The 19708-nt window shown below is 40.0% G+C and overlaps 1 protein-coding gene across 3 annotated transcripts in view; it reads right to left on the reverse strand.

Annotated features, from left to right (window-relative positions):
* The window catches only part of SATB2 (SATB homeobox 2), a 250298-nt gene that overhangs the window by 189380 nt on the left and 41210 nt on the right, over window positions 1-19708 (reverse strand). The window lies entirely within an intron of this gene.

The following is a 19708-nucleotide window of genomic DNA, read 5'->3' on the forward strand; positions in this document are numbered from 1 at the left end:
CATGCGTTTTCAGATACATATATTTTTTTAAGAAAATATTTTTATAACATTGTCCATAATTAATATTTGTATTTACATTGTTTTAATGTGGACTTTGATGTCAATTGTTTTTATCCGATCGTTGACATGCGTTTTCAGATGCATATATTTTTTAAACAAAATATTTTTATAACATTGTTCATAATTAATATTTGTATTTATATTGTTTTAATGTTATGTTTTTACTTGTCAGATGGTTGCAGCGGTTGACCTCATGTGTTGTACTGGTCTGCATGATTATGCAGCCCTGTTTTTTCATCTTCCATTTTTTCTAAATGGGACTTTGGTATATTTATATATATATATTTATTTATTTATTTATATATTTTTTCTTTGTCTTTGCTAAACATATGTATTCCGGGGCTTTTAAGTAATATTCACTCTCCCCTTGCATATTTCTGCTGACAGATTTGAATAGGTATGATCGCCGCAGTAAGTGATTTGCTTTCTGTTTTTTTGCGGTGCTTTTTGTCCTGCATGCTGATCCGTAGCCAGTGAGCTTTTTGTCCCACACACTGCCCTGTAGCTAGAGACCTTTTTGGTCCATATGCTGCATTGTAGCTACTTACTTTCCATAGCAACATACATGTATATAACTGGGTGCACGTTTCCTCTCCCCTACATCCGCTGAAGAAGTCCCGCCCTTGGGACGCAACGTTCGGTAGGGAAGTACGTGACGTCACCCGCTGCCATCTATCGGACCATGCTGTGTGCGTTTTTGTTTGCATTTGATTCCTAGCACTGGATATAGTGCTTTTTATGTAAGTGTATTTTCACTATTAAATGTTATATTGGTTATTGCGGAGAAACACTATGTTTTGTTTTTCTTACATCGGATTCCATGGCTGCTATCCATGCTGATATTACTTGAGATCTGCCATCCATGCTGATATTACCTGAGATGTATTCCTTTCCTGCTTGGATTATGCTGTTACATGCCTGGGATTGACCCTTATGGGAAAGCGATTTTTTATTATCAGTGAGGTGAGCGGCCATTGTTACTATTGGTGGAGGTCTCCTGCTAACCCACGCTATATCACCTGCATGCCTCATATTGTCAGTCACTTATAAGAGAATCACCTGGATGATCTTTATTTGGACTTTTCCTCTAGCGCTGCACTATCTACTTTACATTGACTCTTAAGGAAATTATAAATTGAATCCTAGTGCATAGCTGCTGATTCTGTTTTACCTGTATATTGCGCTGATTTTTTTACTATTTCATTTCAGCTATCAAAAACCAGACTAGCAATTTTTTGTAGACTCGGAACTTAACCCCCGTACACATGATCAGGCTTTTGCCCGGCCAAACTCACATCGGAATTCCGACGGAATTCCCTTCGGAGTAAAAGAGAACATGTTCTCTATCTAAACTCTGATGGAATTCCTCGGAATATCCGATGGAAAAACTCAGATGGGGCATACACACGGTCGGAATTTCTGATGGAAAAAGTAGGTCTGACTTTTTCCATCGGAAATTCCTATCGTGTGTACGGGGCATCCTACGACTATCCACTGAAAATGTATATATACAACATCCTTTTGTAGCACAACAATACTTACTATTCTGTTTTTTTCAGACGGCTATATGCATTTTACAGCTTTTCCTACATATACTGTATTTTGTAGGAAAGCAAGCTTTTTTGGTAAAGCAAGACAAACAGCAAATAAAATATAAAAAAATGCAGTAATTCACAGCAACCCATCAGAAATATTTTCCAAACTGATGTAACTGTGGTAACTAAAATCGTTTATGGACTTTGTACACCATAACTGTCCCAAGTTGGCATTCACAAGACACATTTAAAATGTTCTTTATTTACGTCTTTCCTTTATTTTCACCTGGTGATCCTGCAAGTAACACATTTACGGCACATGGTTTACTTTCTGTACTACGGAGAAGCAGCGTTGTCACCTGTGGGATTAGACTAAATAACACCTTCTCTTCTCTATAACACCAGGGGGGAAACATTCCTAATAACAATGTTTAAAGCCCATCTCCAGCAAAAAAATGTAATTTGGGGTGGAGAGTAGCTTTAAGAACTTTAGAGTGCAAAAAAATACAGAACGGCACTGGATTTATTGCAAGATCAAGAGATATTGTGCACTTTGCAAACATATGTAATAAAAAGCTTTCAGTAGTAGAATTAGTAGAGCAAATAAGAGAAGTTCCTTGTTAGGGTATACATACACTTCAATCTGCAGATGTATCATAACCATTGCCTTTGAGAATACTGAATTAGGAATCACTGATTATGCTGGGTAGGTGACATATCCTTAAACCTATTAAACACTGCGGGTTAAATGAAAAAAACCTGACAGCTCAGCTCGGAGCTGCTGTACTAACAATCTGATGTTAGTACAGTGATCTCCCCTGCTGATCTATTGTTTTCTGACAGGGGGATGGCTGAACACTCCAGTCAGTGCTTTCAGCCATTGACTTAGAGAACTGATCGGTAACAGATCAGCAGACCTTTTTCGGACATGCCTCTTTGACAGAAGCCGCCCAAATGGCTGGCTTCTGTTGGACTGGCTGCAGTACACACGGACCGAATGTTGGCTGGTTTCTTTTGAACCGGCTGATGCCGCCCAACATTTGGCCCGTGTGTACAGGGCTTTATACACAGTATAAGAAATACATTCCCAATACACTAAAGCTGTTCACACACTAGTAGATTTTCCAGTGAACATTTGTATAAACATTCTCAGTGCATTGGATGATTTGATGAATATCGTTCAAAAAGCATTTCAAAATGTCATTTGTTTATAACATTTGATTTTCTAATGAATGGATTTTCCCAAGCAAAAACATTCTCCTTCAAATGTTGTTCATCCCTGTAATCAAATAAGAACATTGATTTGACCTCAATAACAGTTAGAGAATCCAACAAATGTTTTTAAAATGAAACATTTTTTAAGAAATTCTACTAGTGCCGGGCTAGCTCCTTCTTTCTAGAGCTACAATGTCTTGGAGCTTCCGTTTCAAAGAAGAGAACGCAGCTCCAGGTGAGCAATCACTTCAATCTGGATGTGCTGAGTGCAAGCCAAGGCTCGCCACCGATGATCAATGAAAAAGAAAGGAAGGCTGCACAACAACAGGAACGATCCAGCATGATTTATTCCAAAAAAAGTCAAATGACAGCCACCACACAGGACCCAGGAGGTGGCGTGTTTCACAATGTCAACAGTGCTTCTTCAAACTGTTTTTTCCTGGAGCTTCGGGCTGACTAGTGACATCTTTGGCCGGTTGGCTTCAGGGTACTGAACTTTGACCTTTTTCATTATGCAGGCCGAGATGCCGTTCATTCATCTTGGTATTGCCAAAATTGCATACTGAGCTGAACGTGTGCAGGGCATACAGGCAGGTAAGGAACTTTATTGCAAAATAAATATACTATGGGGGTTATTTATGAAAGGCAAATTCACTTTGCACTACAAGTGCACTGCAAGTGCACTTGAAATTGCAATGAAAATGCACTTGGAAGTGCAGTCACTGTAGATCTGAGGGGGACATGCAAGAAAAAGAAAAAACAGCATTTTAACTTGCACATGATTGGATGATAAAATCTGCAGAGCTTCCCCTCATTTCAGATTTTCCCCTCAGATCTACAGCGACTGCACTTACAAGTGCACGTTCAGTGCACTTGTAGTGCAAAGTGGATTTGCCTTTCGTAAATATCCCCCTATGTCTCTTCTGCCATAAACTCTTGTCTGTTTGTCATCCTTTCCCTTCAAGTTCCACTTAAAGAATCCAACGTTTAACAAGGCATTTTGAAGCATATTTTACACTGAAAAAATTTAAATCTCTTGGTAACTTTCTGCATTTTATCACTTAATTACTCAAGGTAGACAATGCAGACAGCCATTCCAAGGACAAATACTCTTCTTAACAATGTTGGCTTTTGACTATACAGGTCAAGGCTGAATAGTACTTTCAGGATTTGAAAGCACCTGTCCTATTTTACCACCCAGAACTGCATTACAGCATACACTGAACCCTATTTTATGAAAATGTGAAACACATATACATGCATAAAGCTTTTCCAGAAAACCAAATCTAGTCAGATTAGTATCCATGCTTTTAAAGCCTATTTTACATAATGGATAAGCTTCAGTGAAATACGTTACCAACAAATCTACAACGGGTCAATTTTAACTCATTTGGCAGCAATTAGAGGAGTACATGTTTAATTGATTACCGTTAAAAGAAATACCAACAAATGAACATATTATAAGAGGGGCTACCTCCATTATGAAACTATTGGAATCATATCTATAGAATTTCAATTGTGCCATTAAAGCGAATCCTGAATACAAATAGATTATCCCTTTGATTAAACCATTCTATTTAGTTTTAGAGATAAGTTGAACTTGTAGACTGCCCAAGGAGACAAATACGGCCGCTTCATTTACACACGACTCTTTCACAAGTTCACGCGCATTGATAAACGCTCTCTTTATAGAAGAGCAAGCGTACCAATCATAGGGATCCCAATGCCAGCATTTGTTGACCCTAAGTGCTGCTTTGACTTCTCTCAAATTAGTGCACCAGAACAGTGAGCCTATTCAAGCTGGAGACTCCACATTGACTATCACATGTACTACAACTTGTATTCAGCAACAGTTCTCTGGATACTAATATTTTAGTGAACATACATACATAGATAACTAACGCAGAATGTCACATGTGCCATCAAGTGTATAATGCTATAAAACCGTAAAAATATATACATTTAAATCCTTTCCAAATTTTCAAATAAGTCAGTAACGTAAAGGTAATCCTGAAAATAGTTTTTTCCTTAGGCTACTTTCAGATTTATGCACTAAAAACAACTAGTGAAAACAACCCATTTTCAGAGTTTGCAAGAGTTTGGGAGCGCACCACAGAACATACTTTAGTTGTAGTGTGAATGGATTTATTCAAGAACCCTATCAAGAATATATGAACTAGAGGCAAACGACTGAATATATAAATGAAATCAGGGGTGGACAAACGAATGTAGAATTTAGGAGCCAGTATGACCAATTCACAACCTCAAATGTTAGTATCAGCTTTTGTCCAGCCTTGGATTAAAGCCAAACTCAAGGCAGAGAAAAAATTGTCCCTTGCAGTGGAGCTGTGTCAGTACTGCAAGGGTTATTAGCTACTTTAGACTGGGGGAGAGGAGAAGCATTTTTACTTACATGGTCCTCCTCCCTCGGCTGGAGGCGTTCCCTTACATTCCGGCGGTGGACTGCCCTTCAGAATTCCAGAGCGGGGCGATGGACCATGCTCTAGTCTTGATGATGTCAGAGCCCTGGACTGCTAGACCAATAGGGGTGCAGAAGCTGCAGGGACCGGTCTAGCTGCAGAGAGGAGCGAAGGATCAGGTAATATATCTTCTTTTATTTATCCCCTAGACATAAGTGAGCAATTTAAACTTGCAGTGTGGGCACATCCCTACTGCAAGGGATCATTTTTTATTCGCCAGTAGTTGGGTCCTAAAGTGTTGTAAAGGCAGAAGGCTTTTTACCTCACTGTATACTATGCAGTAAGGTAAAATACCATCTGCATGCAGCACTCCCTGCATCCAACCCTAAATACATACCTGAGTCTGATTTCAATCCATTGATGTGCAAGAGAACAGAGACTCTCTTGACTCTCTCCTCATTGTCTCAGATACGGCAGCAGGAGCCATTGGCTGTTGCTGCTGTCAATCACAACCAGTGACAAGGGAGCAGGGGGCGGGGGAAAAATAGAGCCGGGATCGGGAGGGAGCACCCACAAATAACCCAATAGCAAGTGGCTTGTTATGGTGGGCACTCAGCAGGGGGGAGTAGCCAGAAGCACCAGTGAGAAGAAGAAGAGAATCGGGGCTGCTCCATGCAAAACAATTTCACAGAGCAGGTAAGTATAACATGTTTGTTATTTTACAAAAAAAAAAACACATAAACTTAACAAATTACTTTAAGCACATATAAAGGAGTTGTTTTATCTGCCAAAATATTTGGTATTTCTGTCTATCCATTTCTAAACATATAAAGCTCTGCCCAGTGGCGTAGTGTGGGGGGCAGTGGGACGGTTGCCTGGATGCAAAATTTAGAAGGGCGCAGTGGCAGGATACCTGCAGCTTTTCTCGTGCGCTGTGCAGTCTAGGAGACTGTGAGCTCTTCCGCTTCGCTGTGAGAAAGAAGTTGCGGTGCAGTCACGGCTTAGGCTCCAGCGGTGACACTGACACAGCAGTGAGTAAATGTACACTGAAGACCATCCGTGATGATCCCAGGGATTGTGACCGTGCGGAGACTAGGGGGAAGGAGGAGGGCAGGTCAGTATAGGAATCAGGTGGGTCAGTGTAGTGGTCAGTATAGGAATCAGGTAGGTCAGTGTAGTGGTCAGTATAGGAATCAGGTAGGTCAGTGTAATGGTCAGTATAGGAATCAGGTAGGTCAGTGTAATGGTCAGTATAGCAATCAGATTCAGGTAGGTTAGTTTAGTGGTCAGTGTAGGAATCAGGTAAATTAGTATAGTGATCAGGTAGGTCGGTGTAAGAATCAGGTTGGTCAGTACTACTGTACTAGTGGAAGGGACTCCGTGGGTTAGGGGACACAAATCTCTTGCCCTGCTCCGGGTGCTGACAACCCACGCTACGCCACTGGCTCTGCCACAAACACAGCCCTTTCTGAGGGGGAAAAAGACAATTTTATTTCCTAACGCAGTTAAATAAGACTTATCCCTTCCCCAGCTTGTGACTGGACAGTGAAAGGAGAAACAGCAGACTGATGAGTTCATCTCTCTATCACCCTGCTCCAGAGTTGCCGACCATCAGTAAATTTACAGATAGTTTGTAAAAATCTGTGATTTTTACAACTGTCTATAAATATCAGGAGCTGATAATTTGTCATGCTGTGTTGACTTTTTAAGTGTAAGAGGTACTTATATGCAGTACTGATGGGCAGTGATAGGTGGCACTGATGGGCACTCATGGAAGGCACTGATGGGCACTGATAAGTGGCACTGATGAGCATTCATAGGTGGCACTGATGGGCACTCATAGGTGGCACTGATAGGTGGCACTGGTGGACATTTATAGGCAGCCTTGATGGGTGACACTGATAGATGGCACTGTTAGGCAGCACTAATCACGAAGCACTGACAGGCATCACTGATGGGTACAGAGTGCCATCCCTAATGGGCACTGATTGGCATACCTGGTGGTCATGGGTGAGCATCCCTGGTGGTCATGGTTGGGCATCACTGGAGGTCATGGGTGGGCATCCTCGGTAGGTCAACACTCATAATCAATGCACTGATTATCAGCGCATGCCCCCCTGTCAGGAGAGCAGTCGATCGGCTCTCCTCTACTCACGCCTGTCAGTATGAGTGGAGGAAAAAACAATAAACGGCTATTTACACTGTGATCACCTGTGATTGGACACAGCTGATCATGTGGTAAAGAGCCTACGGCATAGGCTCTTTAACAAGATCGGAGATGTGGTGTGTCAGACTGACACACCAAACCACCGATCGCTACGCGCGTTAGTGGCTTCTCCTGCTGGACATTCTATGACACCCAGTCAGGATAACATAATCACTTTCCGGCTGTCATTCTGCTATATGGCAGGTAGGAAGTGGTTAAATATAGGTTGTCTTCATTCTTAATAGGAGTTCTGTCATTTTTCAGGTTGCCAGTAAAAAAGTATTCTCTGTCAGTAAATTTTCCATGTTTTGTCAGTAAAAACACTGTTGGAGATTGGCATCACTGCCCTGATCTCCCTCTGCTCTTACATATAATCAGGACTGTTATCTTTTACTCATAAATGAAAACCATAATAGGAAAAAATATATTTCATTAACCATCAGAGCTACAGTGTTGTTTTTCAAAACAAGTCTGCAACGTGTGATAATAAATTGTACAACTGTCAGATTCCAATACTATTTATTACAGCCAGTATATATTAAAATAAAATAATCTTTCACCCAATAGTAAATAGGATATAGTCCTAGTTCAAAATATGATCAATATTAATCCATCATTTTTAAAATTGTGTTGTCCAGCTGATGTTAACCAGCAACCAAGTTCATGCAAAATAAAATGTAAAATAGAAAAAAAAATAGCATTGATCTCAATTGCTATCTAGCCATTTATACCCATTCATATCTGTCTATTCAAGGATACAAAATTCAAAACAGATCCTGTAAAGTTCTCATTGCTCCTAGGAGTTGAACAAGAGTTGAGTTCCGATGGCAACTTAGCCAAGTAATCTAAGCACAGAAGAGTTAATACAATCCATAACAACACAGAGGCCGTGGCAGACACACACACCCCTGCACCTTGGTGCGATCAGCTACAAACCTGTTCATTAGAAGCCAGTAATTAATTTATTCTCTAGAGGTGTAATCGGTACCTTCTAAATAAAGGGACTGTCTGCAGAAAATAACACACACAATCTCACAAGTAAGCTAAGTGCAAATAATATGCTATCCTGCTTAATCTCCGCCATAACATAAACTATACATCAGTCCAGGAACTACAAAACGGCTATAATAAATAAACGACAAAAAACAAAAATGAAGCTGTCGAGTAAATGACAAAAAAAATCCGTGTATCAGAAAATAGGTAATGATGGTGTCTGAACTCTTGGTGGATAAAAAAATAATAAAATTAATTAAGCTCTGTACTTAAAGTGGATGTAAACCCCCCATACACCCAGTGAAGTGAACAGACTCAGATGATACACGGAGATTAACCAAATCTCCCTACATAGGTTATATATGTATATCTGCTGTGTTCACATTTATATACTGTTTAGAAAGTTAAGATCCTGTTAGGAGATTTTCTCTTCCTGATTAACACAGAGTGTGATGTCTGGGCATACAGCCAAGATAGCTAACATTTCTGATTGGAGGAAAGGCACACACCCTCTCTCATCATAGGCAGAAACTCTCAGAGCTGTTTTGTAATAGGAGCTGCTCTCTGCTAATCTATTTTAGCAACCTCCTTTGACAAAAGATTCAGGCTGCTTTTGTCTAAAAAGTCCAAAAATATGTCAGCATTTCTCAGGCTGATAACAGAGGAACTGTTCAGAAGAGAGCTATAAGATTTGGCTCATTGAAAAGAGATAACAAAATACTGCAGATATATGTGCCCAGCTCAAATTTCATCAATTGGGTTTACATCCACATTAAAACAGTTCCACCTAAAACTTGAACTTTGGCTTTAAGGTATACTGACCCCCTGATATGCTACATTTGACATGACATTTTTTTGGGGGGGGGGGCGGGTACCTAGTTTTGACAGGTACCCAGCTCCCACTTCCGCTCACGCCACCTAGGCAACTACTCCTCTCCCTCTTCCTCCCTGCAATCTTCTGGGACATGTTACAGGTCCCAGAAGATTGCCCGGCCATTCAGGACTTTCAGCGCGACTCACACGTGCGTAGTGCGCACTCGGCTGTAAAGACGCAAACTGTCATGGCCAGGTGTCCACACTTGCAATGCTGGCGTGGCGGACAGGCTGGGGAGACAACGGAGGCTTTAGGCGACTGCATCGCTGGACCGTGGGAACGGTGGGTGTCTCTTTATTGTAGCTGCTTTAATAAACATGGGTCCAGCTGGAACTGCGCTTTAATACATCCTTAAATGTTTTATTTTTATTTTAAAGCAATCGCTTATTAAACCTGAACATGACTTGCTATTCTGTAAAAAAAACTCTCATGCAAACTCTGTACAGCAGAACACAGACTAGAGAAGAGAGAAGCAGCTCTAGAAGGCACAAGACCTGTTACTGAACTGCAGAGGGAAAAAAATGCAGATCGCCTACCTTGTAAATTACAGGACTGTAGGGACAGGAATGCAAATCCTTTGGCAGGTAAAACATTATATGTGTTGTATCTGTGTAATAAGCTGTTTTCCTGAAGTTCAGCTTTAAATCTGTTTCCATTTCTGAATGCTGATTTCAATAAAATAAAGATGGGAAGGAAAAGGTCACTGCCTATAATAACTGTATAAGTATTACCCTTTGACACCTTTCATCAGATAATAAGCAGCCAGACGTTCCAGGAAGTAATATTCTTAAGTGGGGTACACACTATGAGAAAATCAGAAGGAAAATTCCATATGAGGCACGATCGTTTCATTTTCGTATAGTGTGAACACAACTTTCGACATCCAATCCAGACTTGGACAAACTCCAACCTTTTTTGTATGTGAAAAGAACTAACGCTTTTCTTTATGGTGTACTGTTTTCATACAGTTTTTGTACGAGAAAAATCGGATACGGAAGATTGATCAGAAACAATTAGACTTCATTTCCATGGAAGTTTTTTGATGTTTTTACAGCCACTTTTCTGAGCGTTTTTTGCAGCTTAAAAACAGCTCTCCATGTTAGTCTATGGCCTCATGCCCACCATGCCGTTTTTGAGCTGTAGATGGCTGAGACATTTTTAAGCTGCAAAAAAAAACAGTGCGTTCTGAAGCTCCAGAGTTAGAGCTGTAAAAACGCCAGACGTTAAAAAACACTCAAAAACGTGCAAAAACGCTACTGCAGCGTTTTTGAGCTCCAGCTCAAAAAAAAAAAAAAAAAAAACATGGACAGGCGTTTTTAAGCTGTAAAAAAGGCTAAAAAAAGTGGCTGTAAAAACGTCCATAGAAATGAAGCCCTAACAACAACAAAAATCCTTTTCGTACAATTAATACCATCCTTGGTACTGCTGAAAGGAAAACTGGATGATCGTTTTTTTCAAAAAATGTTATACTGTGTACTGGGCCTTACTCATTCAAAACTTCAATTTGTAATGGTCCATTTGTAAAACAGTGTTGCTTATTTATAACCAAATTTTTCCACATGTACACTTTGTAATGTTATCCTACAAATCGAAGGTAATTTCCCATTGTTTTTAAGCAACACTGAAGTGTCACAGCCACTGTTTCATAATCTATATGTTATTAAAGAGGTCAAGGTATAAGCATAACCCTGATCCATTGTTATCCACAGCTTTGACTATGTCTATTGTATTATTTTATAAAGCTATAAATGCCTTGCAAGGAACAGAAATACTGATTTATTTTTGATATGTGAGAGATAACATCATGAGCAGTGTTACTAAGAAGTTAGAAGGAGTAAAAGGTATATTTTTCACAGCATGGAAGGTTTACATATTAATTAGCCAAAGTTTAGACAGGCTAAATCTGCAGGAAAAGTATTTATACCTTTTAAGAAAATATTATGTCATTATTCATCTATGCAGGACAATTTCCAGGGGAATTTTTTGTCAAATTTAAAGTGTAACGACACTGTATCTGAGCACCACAAACCAAAAATGTTGTTTATTATTCAAAGCAAACTCATCCATCTATCCATGTCTCCATGTCTTTATTTTGCGGAGAAATCACTTTAAAAAACACCCCCCCCTCCCCCTAGCATTTCTGGCCGTGGCCATCTTGAGTAAGGGCAGATTATTCATGTAGTATTTACTACATGAAATCCTGGCATGCTCAAGCATGCAGATGGAGGTGTGCTTAGCTGAGAAAGCCCATCTTCTCCTGAAATCTCCTGGGATGTATGACAACATTTGCATAGGCCTGAAAACCAGGAAGTAACTGAAGACATGTAAAAAAAAAAAATGTAAAAGAAAAGTTCACCTTTGGCGTGGAACATATAACATGTTCCCACTGCTGCAGTTGCTCGCCGTTTCCTCCTCCCTCTGCGATAGCAGTATAGGAAGAAGTTCCCTGTACTAGCTGTCACACTGTGGCTGTGCAGGGCTCTGTCCTCACGGCCACCTCATTCCTTCACACAGTTCTGTGTGTCAATGAACTACAAGCCGACACCCTTTGCACTGTTGAACACTGTGGTAGTTCATTGAGTCTTCCTGTCAGTGTGAAACTGTCTGGCCATACGATGTATGATGTATGGGACAGACAGCTTACACTGACAGTCTGCAAGAGACCTGCATGGCATCAGCAATCTGCTAATCGCTGGTGCAATGCTTTTCAGGCTGCTAAAAAAAATAGTATATTGCACTTTTTTTTTGGATAAAGGACAATCCGCCATTTATCACTTTGGCAGCTGAGCAACTGCATATCCTGCACCCGACAGCTCAGGAGGAGTTTCAATAATCTGGGGTAGTAGCACCTTTCGTTGTTGTTTATGCACAACTGCAAAAAAATTGCAAAAAAATTTGCATTTTTTTAATTTTTTCATTTAAACTCTACTTATCCGTTAAAACAGGTAAATATGATATACTTTCTTTTTATTTTACTAACACTAACAGCACAAGGATTATAAATAATGTGGATTGAGAGAGTGAAGTTCCACTTTATTCCATCTGAATTTGCCAGCAGGTGTAAAGATAAAAGGGGTTGTAAAGGTTTTTTTTTTTCTAAATAGATTCCTTTAAGCTAGTGCATTGTTGGTTCACTTACCTTGTTTTTTTTCTTTGTCTGAATTTCTCACTTCCTGTTTCTCCTCAGTAAGCTTGCCCCCTTAATCAGAGCTGTTCTGGCTGGGGGTTGGTCACCCAGAACAGCTTACTGAGGAGGAACAGGAAGTGACAATTTCAGACAAAGAAAACAAAGAAAAAAAAATTAGAAGGGGAATCAAAGGAAAAGGTAAGCGAACCAACAATGCACTAGCTTAACCTGCCTGGCGGTCTTCCCGTGTCTGACACGGGGTTAGATTTTCCTGCTGCGAGCGGTAACCCCGTGTCAGCCACGGGCTTGCCTCGCTAGATCCACAGGCACAAGTTACTTACCTTGTCCCTGGATCCAGCGATGCCACCGCGCTGTGTGAGCGAGCGGGACCTCGCTCGATTCACACAGTGCCTCCGTGTGACGCCGATCTCCGTTCCCTGCGACGTTACGACGCACGGGGACGGAGAACGGCGCCAAATTCAAAAAAGTAAACAAACACCTTACATACAGTATACTGTAATCTTATAGATTACAGTACTGTATGTAAAAAAAACACACCCCCCCTGTCCCTAGTGGTCTGTCCTGTGTCATGCATGTCATTTTATATAATAAAAACGTTTCTTTCTCCCTGCAAACTGTAGATTGTCCATAGCAACCAAAAGTGTCCCTTTATGTCAAAAATAGTTTTAGATCAGCTAAAAAACAGCGATAATAAATTATAATCACTTGCAGAATTGTGCGATAGCGATTTGTGGGGAAATTCGTCATAAAAAAAAAAAAATAATGACAGCAACAATTCTGCAACTGAGCAAATTTCAGTGATTTTGATTTGATTACATTATTGAATAATTTTTATTATAATTATATTATTATTTGTTATAATTATTTATAATTATTTATTATATTATAATTTATAATTTTGTTTTTAAAAAAATGTCATACCCGGGATGCCTATTAGAAGCTTGTTTGGTCAGATTTAAGTGAGTTATTTCTAAAAATTACAGACCTACAGTATAAAACGCCAAATTTCCTTGCAAATAATGGTACCGCTTTTAGCATGTTTTTTCTGACAGAATCATACCGCCAGGGAGGTTAAAGGAACCTAATTAGAAAAAAAAAAACTTTACAACCCCTTAAACTTCCATCTTTTTAGACTCTAGAAATATGTTTTCCTTTTACAATATGGGTAGAATAGAGATGTAGCATGCACACTAAGGAAAATAAATTTGGGGCTGTGTGACACCAGGCAGAGAGCTACTGACTAAAGCTAGAATTATGACTATAATATATATAGAGATATATCTATAGATATAGATATATCTCTATATATGTAGATCTATAGATAGATAGATTTAGATCTATAGATATATATAGATTTGTATTTTATTTTTTTCATGTTGCTTTGACACAACTTTCATTATAGACAGAAGAACATCTAAAGTGTATGAATGAACAAATTTCCTTGAGGCTGGGTTCACACTATACTACACGGCAGTAGTACGACTTTCATCCTACTTTGCTCTGCGACATCGGTCTTACATTGGTCCTACATCCATCCAACTTTCATGAACAGGATACTACTTTAATCCGACTTTGTGATCGTCTGACTTGTTCTTTGACCAATCAAAACAATCCCATAGTAAGATTAAATTCCTTTCACTGCTGCTGTAATCACATGTCGGATGTCAAAAGTCGGATGGTAAGGACAAGGATCCTATTTTGATCCGACTTCAATGATATTCAATGGGCTGAAGTAGGATCAAAGTCGGACCAAAGTAGTACAGGCAGGGATGTATCTTGGCCTAGGCCGACAAGGCCTAGGCCTAGGGCGGCACTTTGCGGGGGGCGGCACGGGCACCAAAGCCGCCCCCCACACGAAAAAAAAAGACCCCCGATCCGTCCTTTTATTTAATCGGCTCCCGCAGCCGCCTTCCAGCTCCCTCATAAATTTAGCCCCCGGCGCGGCGGCCTGTAGCGTGGTACTTGTGCTGGCAACATACTGTACATGGGGCGTACTTGGCCAGGGGGAGGGAGCGACTGACGCCCGCATTAAATGGTCGGTGATTGGCCAGACCGGGTGCATGTCATACCAGAGGCGTGGGGGGGTACAGAGATAAACAGAGGTACGGGGAGGGTACAGCGGTACGGGGAGGGTACAGACATAAACAGAGGTGCGGGGAGGGTACAGAGGTATGGGGAGGGTACAGAGTTGCGGGGAGGGTACAGAGATATGAGGAGGGTACAGAGGTATGAGGAGGGTACAGAGGTACGGGGAGGGTACAGAGGTATGAGGAGGGTACAGAGGTGCGGGGAGGGTACAGAGGTCACATCAGTCCCTGCCCTCAAGGAGCTTACAATCTAAAGTCCCTAACTCGCATTCATACATACACATGGTAAGGGCAACAATTTAGACAGGAGCCAACTGGATTGATTGATGTAAGTATGGAGTGAATGGTGCGTGAGTGTGCTAATGTACAGAGAGGAAGAGGTGGAGCTCTAACAGGAAAAGGTGGAGCCTAAAGTTGAAGGGGTGTGGTTACAGATGATAGGGCGTGTCTTAAACAGGAAGGGGTGGGTCATATTTAAATTAGGGGGCGCATGAGTTTAATCAGGCCTAGGGCAGCACAAAACCTAAATACACCTCTGAGTACAGGGAGCATTTTCAAAGTCAGACCGACTTGTGTCGGACCAGTTAAGACGGCTCTCATAGGGAAACATTGATTTTCACACGTCATGCGACATGAGCTCCCAATTTCGGAGCGTTTGTCGGACCAGTGTGAACCCGGCCTGAACTACAATGTACAGCTTTTATCAGACTAAAGCCACAACCTGGTTCAAAATGATATCCAGCTATATTTTTTGTAACTATATAAAAACCTGACTAAAGCATAAGACATGGGTCAAATTCCGAAATAATTATTTCAAATTTCACACCATTAGTACTGAATTTAAATGATTGGGCATGTTGGAAATTTTTGGAAAAACTAAGGAATTTCTAATCAATGATGGGAGAACCGTGCAAGAAATATAATTGAAAAAGTAATGTGCATAAGCTATCACCTGGAAAGAAGATTCCCGGGCACGAAAATTCTTTCCTGTAGCAAAATGAGGTAAAATTGAAGGCTTCGTTGGCCGAATTTCTAAATCAATGGGGGCACCATTGGATAACAAAATGCACAAAATTTCTGATTTTCCAAAGAAAATTTGTTCAGAATTCGACCCATGTATGGCCTGCATAAGACTCTGTCTCAACACACCTAATTATTATATTTTACCAAGAACCTCTTGCTGAAACATGTAGAAACCAGTGGAACAACATATTACCTATTATAACCTTATTTATACCAAACTGTAAAACATGAACAACCAAACACAAATTAAAAAAACATAAGTTAAAATTATAATTGACTGATTATTAAGAAGAAACACCCCAGCATCTGCAGAAAAAAGCACCTCTCCAAAAAAAGAGAAAGAAAGGGATTCTTGTTAGTAAATACACTATGGGTAGCTTTCATTGTCCAACAATAAACTCCTAGGCCGCGTACACACGATTGCTCCATCCGATGAGAACGGTCCAAAGGACCGTTGTTATCGGTTAACCGATGAACCTGACTCATGGTCCGTCGCGTCTACACATTGGTTAAAAAACTGATCGGGTCAGAACGCGGTGACGTAAAACACAACGACGTGCTGAAAAAAACGAAGTTCAATGCTTCCAAGCATGCGTCGACTTGATTCTGAGCATGCGCAGTTTTTAAACGATGCTTTTGCATACTAACGATCGGTTTTAAACTGTCGTTTAGGCGTCCATCGGTTCAATTTTAAAGCAAGTTCTCATTTTTTTGACCGAAGGTTAAAGAACCTATGGGGCCTACACACGATCGGTTTGGACTGATGAAAACGGTCCTTCAGACCGTTCTCCTCTGGCGATCCTATCGTGTGTACGCGGCCTAAAAGGTAAAATGTTCCAATGTTATACACAGCTGTGAAATAGCGTATCAAGAAGAAACCCAAGGTAAAATATAAACCCATCACATTTCTATTGCTGCAAATATCTTAATTCAAATACTGTATTTTAATATTTTTTTTAAGACAAGTCCTAGACCTTAGCTTCAAGTTTGGACATATACTGTATCATAAAGTGTTTCCTTCATATAATAGGCATATAATAGGCAGTGCTGCAAGACTCAAAGGGAAGTCAAATATAGCATAAGTCCATCACACATATAAATGACTTCAATATTAGAAATTGAGTCTGTCTCTATTGGCGACCATAGCCCTCTCACCTGGGTCCCTGTAAGTCACAGAGCTACAGCTTATACACAGTCAAAATGCCCACATATTCCTTAGTAATGAAAGAGAGTACGGTACTTAAAGGGGTTGAAAAGGTTAGTTTTTTATTTTGTAAATAGGTTCCTTTAAGCTAGTGCATTGTTGGTTCACGTACATTAAATGAACCTATTTAGAAAATCAAAAACAAACCTTTACAACCCCTTTAAACATCCACATAGGACATGCATAAGTTAATCACTCCTGCGGTGCATCTATGTGGTCTAATCTATCTTGTAAGAAAAGAAACTTAAAGGGGGGGACCCCAAAGTGCTAGAAATAAGGGAAGATGAAAAAAAAAAAAACCTGACCGGTTTTGCCAGCTGCACCGGCTGCATCAGAGGTATATTTTTGGGTGTTACATTCTAGCAGTGGTAGAGTTAAATCTTGTATTTAGTTTTAGATACAGCATTATCTGTTAAGCTGGCCTTAGATGGATAGATTTCAAAAGAAAGATTCCTAGGAAAATCTTAGAAAATTGTCAGAACATTCATTTGTTGTTCGAAAAATGTTGTTTACTTTTAACATTTGATTTTGGAATGAATGGACTTCACAGAACGAAAAGCGCATACACTGTTAGAAATGTGTTCATTTCAGAAGAATTTTACAACCACACCTTCAAATTTCCTTGTCACTGCAATCGAAAATGAACGTCATTTTCACCCACTAATGATTAGAAAAATAAACAAACTTTCTTTAGAATTTTCTATTCCCAATAAATTTTGTTCTAAATTCTACCCATCTATTGCCAGCTTTATTATGTTATGGATTCAAAGCTATAAAATTCATAGAAATGTAATACTATAATATAAGTACAGTTTTAAGATTATATTACTTAACTACATAAAAGCTCCCAAGCAAGTGCCAAACTTTTGGTGGTATTGAGTTGACTACAGCGAAGAAGGCTTAGAACCTTGGTCAGATTTTTATTGCTTCCTTTGTCCTCACTGAAATTTCCCTTCCACGTCCTCTCCTGGTGACACCCTGTCACACACTGTCAACAAACGGGAAGTTAAGATGGCAATAGATAGGTAGAATTTTGAACAAAAATTTGGGGGAAAAGAAGGATCTAAGAAAGTTTCATCCAAAATGAAATGTTAAAAGCAAACAAAATATTCTGAAATAAAAAATTAATGTTCTGAGGATTTTCATACCTGACTTCTCCAATCTATGACAAGCTTAAGAGTAAATCATCACAATTAGGACATGATCATGGCTCAAAGTTCAGCCAATACCTGCTGGATTGACCAAAATTCTAGTTGTGGGTGGCCCTGTGTGTACCATTTGGTTCGATAAACTTTGATTGGAAAATCAAAGAAGACAGGTGGAATTTTGTTGGAGTCACTATTTGGGTATTCAATAGCTGGCAGAGAAGTTACTCCATACATAATGTTTAGCTTGAATCAAGGAATCTATTTGTGTATGGTTAGTTTTAGGGCTTTTTCACACAGGCAGTCCACCCGACCGACTCCACTTTGCTCAGTTTGGGATTGATCCGCTGATCCCCGCTGAGAAGGCGGATGACAGGTCCGTCTCTGCTCATTGTGCAGAGACAGACCTGTCAGAGCCCTGCTCTCCTCTATGGGGAGTTCGGATGAAAACGGACTGCCTGTCTGTTTTCATCTGATTCCACCCGATCGCATCCTCCAGATGGATGGAAACTAGGGTTACCATCTGTCTGAATTTTACTGAGAGGATCGGATAGAAACGGGTGTCAGCGGACATGTGAATGGATTGTCTGATCAGGCCTGCCTGAAAAAAAGTGAAAGCCTGTGTGAAAGGGGCCTTAGGCTATAATCTGACTGTACAAACCCCTTTAGATCTACCAAAATGTATGTAGTGCAAGGGTTTGTTTATTGGATAGTTAAAGCAAACCTATGGCAAAAATATACACTGACATACATGACACAGTGGGGAGCGGGATTTACTAAAACTGGAGAGTGCAAAATCTAGTGCAGCTCTGCATAGAAACCAATAAACCAATAAGCTTCCAGGTTTTATTGTCAAAACTGTTTTGAATATGCTGAAGTTAGTTAATGGCAGAACGGTGGCTAAGTGGTTAGTACTTCACACCAGTAACACACGGGTCATCACTTCAAATCCCAACCATGACACTACCTGCCTGGAGTTTGCATGTTCTCCCTGTGCCTGTGTGGTTTCCCTTCCACACTCCAAAGACATGCTGGTAGGTTAATTGGCTCCTGCCTATATTGACCCTAATATGTGTATGTATGAATGTGAGTTAAGGGACCTTAGATTGTAAGCTCCTTGAGAGCAGGGACTGATGTGAATGTATTATATATGTAAAGTGCTGTGTAAATTGATGGTGCTATGTAAGTACCTGTAATAAATAATTATGTTGAAAGCTAATTGTTTACCATGCACAGCTGTGCCAGATTCTGAATACTCCAGTTTTAGTAAATCACCCAGTCTGTCAACAGCATTTACATAGCAGGCTTTGTTTTTTGAGTCCCCCCTGTAAATTAGTTGTATTACCTGTTGAACCTGCCTGTGAGTCTGCTATCTTTAATAGACAGAGCTGTCCAGCAAAAGTGGTCATTAGAGGAATGAGACAAACCATTTAAAGCTGGCAGCATTGCTTACTGTCAGCTTTTATTTATTAGATGACACCTTTAACCCAAAAGGAAAAAATTGTTTCTTTGCATTTTTTTTGCACAAGATAGGCTTTAATTAGTTAGTCACTTATGTAAAGTTCATCTGAATCTTCTAGTCAATCTAACACTACCTTCTCCGCAGGTTGGAAATGCTGCTGTCCAATGTGGGCTACACTGTTCCTCCATAGATACAATATTAAAAGAAGTGCATTATCCACAGGATTACCAGGTGGAAAAAAAAAAAAAAGCTTAAAAGAAGAAAACGAAAGACTGGTAAGCTGCAATATCATACACATTATTTAATTAAAAAATAATAAATATAATTATTCTTGAA

The sequence above is a fragment of the Rana temporaria genome, chromosome 6 (genome assembly GCF_905171775.1).
Source record: "Rana temporaria chromosome 6, aRanTem1.1, whole genome shotgun sequence".
In the NCBI taxonomy this organism is placed as follows: domain Eukaryota; kingdom Metazoa; phylum Chordata; class Amphibia; order Anura; family Ranidae; genus Rana; species Rana temporaria.